Genomic DNA, 4,570 nt, shown 5'->3' on the forward strand with positions numbered 1-4,570 from the left:
CTTTCGCGGCGACAATAAAGCCACAATCCTCGAGTTCCACAGAAGCAGCCGTTATCACCCGTTGACAAAGATCGGACCATTCTCGTTTATTTTATGGGATATAGATACGCCATTTTTTACAAATTATAACCGAAGTCTGAACTTGCATATCTGATGTACACGTCGATATCCCCAATATATTCCCCGCATTTTATGTGAAAAAAAAAAATCAGATTTGTTTTCTTTTTCCTTCATTTATTTCATTTTCCTTCATTTATTTTATCATAAACCAATAACATTGGGTAATCCATTATAATACGACACTTTAGCCTCCTCCGTTCAGTTCAGTAGGTAGTGTCAATATACAATGTCTCATTCTTGCGCCCTTACGGCATATGTGCATAAGGGTGAAAGTGGCCGATCGGCGATTGGGAGGTGTGGGGTTACGCCCTTGATGGCTGCCTAATTTTTCGCTGCCGGACCTAATAATCGGATGGGTAATTCTCCATTCGTATACGTATTCGAAAAGGGTTTATTACTCATTTTCGACCTCTGCAGCCCGAACCCCCCCCTCCCGCTCGGGACGGTCCTCATAAGCCTCCTGCCAGTTCACAGCTTCTCTGTTATTGAGACTTCTGAAGTGACTCCTAGTGGCCACCCATGGAAACTGGGCACCTTGCAGTACCAGGCAAAACTGTGGAGGATCTCGGAGCATCAGAGGCCCAGAAGTACAGAGCCATGGCCCACAGCTTGCCAGCCCTCCTCCCCCCAGATAACTCACTGGCAGCAACCTTAATAAATGGATATGTTTGAGGGAAGGGTGTTGTCCCTCCCACCGAGCAGGTGAAGGGGGCTGTGGGTCCCGTTGGGAGGGCAAATGTTGGGGCCCAGGATAGGAACGAGAGTTACTCGTCCTGCCTGTGCTTTGGCAGGCATGAACCCACCATGAGGCCTGGGGCAAAGCCCTAGGGAACCCCACAGGTGGATGTTGGCCCACAGACAGCCAACCCCCTTCATTTGGAGCAGCATCAGTGGGGGTGGCAGAGGTGACGTACACCCAGAGCGACTGCCAGAGGCTTAACTCTGTCGAGCTATCCAGGTAGGCACTTGGAGCATCCGGTCCTTGTGGCAGGACGAGTGGTTACTCTGCTATCGAGGGAATTGGAGTAGTTAGGAGTGAGGTTGCTGCCCTCTTGGAGGTGAGAAGAACTGGCAATGGCAAAAATCAGTATGGGTGGGTACACCTACTACTGGTCAGGCTGTGGCAATGGTCATCACCTCCAGGAAGTAGCCATACCCATCCATCTGACTTCAACCCTCGGTAGTTGAGGTAACACCAGTTGATGAGGTATCAAGGCATTGAGACTGAAGCATGCTTTTGGCTTCATGTCTCTTATTGCTGTGTAATCTCCTACTGATGTTTGCAAATTTCGATGTGAAAGAGTCACCCTATGCCAAGGCAGACAATTGCCCCTGGCGAGACATTTGTTCTAGGCGACTTCAATGTGGTATCCAGCTGTGATCAAGCTGGCTACAAGATCTATGTCGGCCCCAGTGGCTTGGGAGATGATCCCAGCAGCGAGAACAGCCTTCTTCTCAGGGACTTTGCTAGGTGCCAGAGAAAGAGGATTTCTGGCTCCTGGTACCAGTGCTCCAATCTGCATCACTGGACATGGTATAAAGATATGGGTACAGTGGCCAATGTGATCGACCACATTCTTGTCAGCACTCGATGGAGGAACCTCTAGAATTGCAGGGTTTACCGGAGTACCAAGTTCTGTGGCACTAACAGTAGACTGGCAGTGGCTACCCTACAGGTCCACTTCAAAACTCCTCATCTCTCCAGTGGCCACTCTAGGGTGTTTCACTTGGACAGACTGAGGGAGGAGGAGTGTGCATGTGGGTTTGGCTGTCTCTGATCGAGTCATAGAACTTGAAAACCTGACAGACCAAGTTTCTCTATGGGAGTCCTTCAAGTGCAAAACACTCAAAACAGCGCAGGAGTCCATTGGCATATGCCTGAGGACAAGGTAGAATTTCATCTCCCTGGAGATTGGAGGCCACTGAAGGGTGTTGTATGGCTTAGCTGAATAGCAATCAAGACTTGTGTTGCTCTTTGGTACATAGAGCTCAGACACTGCTGAGAAGGGACAAGGAACAGTTCATCAAGGGAAACTTGCTGAGGAGATTGAAGACCATTTCTAGGTAAATGACCTTCACCCTGCCTACCAAGCCCCGAGAAAGCTGAACTCGCAGATGACTGCAGTCCGCTCAGTGGATGGACAGATCATCTCAGATCATGTTGGGGTTCGTGAGCATTTGGGGTGAGTATTTTGAGCAGCTGTATCAGGTAGGGCCCACCAACAGTTAGCTGGATGCAAGTGGTATCACAATACCAGTGCCAGACCTACCCATCAGTGAGGAACCTCTTATCCTAATGGAGGTTAGGAAGGCGATTTCCAAGCTGAAGAGGGGAAAGCCGCAGGTATATGTGATATCCCTGCTGAACTTATAAAGGCTGGGGGTGAACCTATAGCACGGGGCTTGCATGTAGTGGTTTACTGCCATCTGGCAGTCTGGTTCCATTCCCCCTGACCCATTGAGGGGCATGGTTATCCCTCTCTGGAAGGCGAAAGGGGATCATTGAGACTGTAGTAACTACCGTGGCATTACCCCTGCTAACCCCCCTAACGGAAGCCACCTTGCCGCGGTGGGAGGCTTGAGGTCCCAATGATCTGGTGAGCCAGGGCCAGAGAGCTACCCATACTGGAGGGGTCACCAGTGAGGGATTTGACAAAATGGCTCCCTGGTGCACCAAGGCCTATGAAAGGGGATGGTGCACCCACCTCTAGTTCATTCCATCTTGGACCAGGGAGAACTCTCCCACGTGTGTTTGCCGTGTGTGGCATCCCGTATTACCAGGAGACAGGAGTCCTGGAAGTTGAGCGATGCTACACGCTGTGCCCTGCAGCTAGTGACACACCTCTTTGGTCCTTTATTCTGGTTAGATGGGTGGCTTGATCAAGGCCCGGTCAAGTCAATCAGCTGGTCAAATATGGCTAGGGTCAAGCAAGCATTGTTCAGTTGTTAGCGTATAGGTCCCGCGACTGCCATCAGTACTGTAATAGTGGCTGCGTATATTTCCTCATTACCCCTGTGGCTGTTGGGAGATTTAGAGCCCCAACTATAGCTTCCCCTCGTTGGACTCCATGGTGAGTGGGAGGGTGAGGAAATGAAGAATTCTAATTTGTATGAGTTCTAAAAATTTACAATGATCTAGCTCTCTCCCTGATGACCTATGCAATCCCCCGACCATTCCCTCTGGAACATCACATGTCACTTTGGAACCTTTCCAGCTTCCAAAGGGCAAGAATGGGAATCGTAATGGTTCCTGGGCTCCCAAACCAGGTAAGAAGGGGAAAAGTCCTCCTCAATCCACTAAGGAAATCTTACCTGATAAATATGAAAGTATTTCATACTGTAAGTACCTAGTAATGAAGACCATTGATGGTGTATCAATCATGGATCTTGATATTTTAAAGTACATCGGAAAATAGTTGAAGTATGTCAACATGATCCTCGCATCACCCCACAGTGAGATGGTATCCTAACAGTTGAGGTTTCGTCACCAGATGAGAGTGACTGTCTGCGTGCGATATGCGACATCACTGTGGCTCAATTTTCATGTTCTCCTCACAAAACCCTCAATCAGTGTAAAGGAATTGTTTTTTCCCCGAGGCCTGATGAGGTATTCTGAGGAGAAACTGTTAGAGGAACTAGAGAATTTTAATGTAGTGGCAGTAAAAACGTTTCAAGAAGAAAGTTGAGGGTTTTGGAACAGTTGACGCCAGCTCTCCTTCTAACTTTTAACACCTTAGTCCTTCCAGAATCAGTTAAGTTGGCATGGTACCACCTCAAGGTAAAGCCATATGTGCCAAACCCTATGCGGTGCTTCCACTGCCAGGGTTATGGGCATGGAGCCAATTCTTGCCATTTTAAGGGAAATGGACAACCAAGAGTATGTGTAAAGTGTGGTACAACAGGTCATCAAGGAGATGACAACTGTCCAGGTCCAATATGCTGTTACCACTGCAAAGAAGCTCATGAAGCTTCTTCTAAACAATGGAAAAGGTACAAATTTGAAAAGGAAGTATTGGTAATAAGGAGCAAGGAGAAAGTTAGTTTTCCAGAGGTAAAGCGACGTGCCCATGTGCTGTTTGCACAGCCAGGTAAATCCTTTGCTTCGGTTCTAGCCCATCCTCCTTCCCAACAACCCATGCCCTCTGGTGCTTCTTACACCACACACTCTGCCACATCCTTTAAACCTCAGCCCCCAATTGCTGAAACTGCCTCTGGTGAATTCCACCAGAAACGGAGTAGGAGTGAAGGGTCTATTGAGGAGACTCCTCCCCCAAAGTAAGGTCTTTGGAGCCATCAGGTAAGGCTCCAGAGGCCTCAACGGTAACAGCTCCAGCTGCCATCACATCCACAGGGGCCTCCACTGCTAGGCAGAATGCCCCTGAAGCAAAGGCTCGGGTCCGTCCTTTGCTCAGGCAAAGAAATCCTGAGCCTGTCAAAAGGAAGCCTGTGG

Source organism: Penaeus monodon, chromosome 5, assembly GCF_015228065.2.
Source record: "Penaeus monodon isolate SGIC_2016 chromosome 5, NSTDA_Pmon_1, whole genome shotgun sequence".
Taxonomy (NCBI): Eukaryota; Metazoa; Arthropoda; class Malacostraca; order Decapoda; family Penaeidae; genus Penaeus; species Penaeus monodon.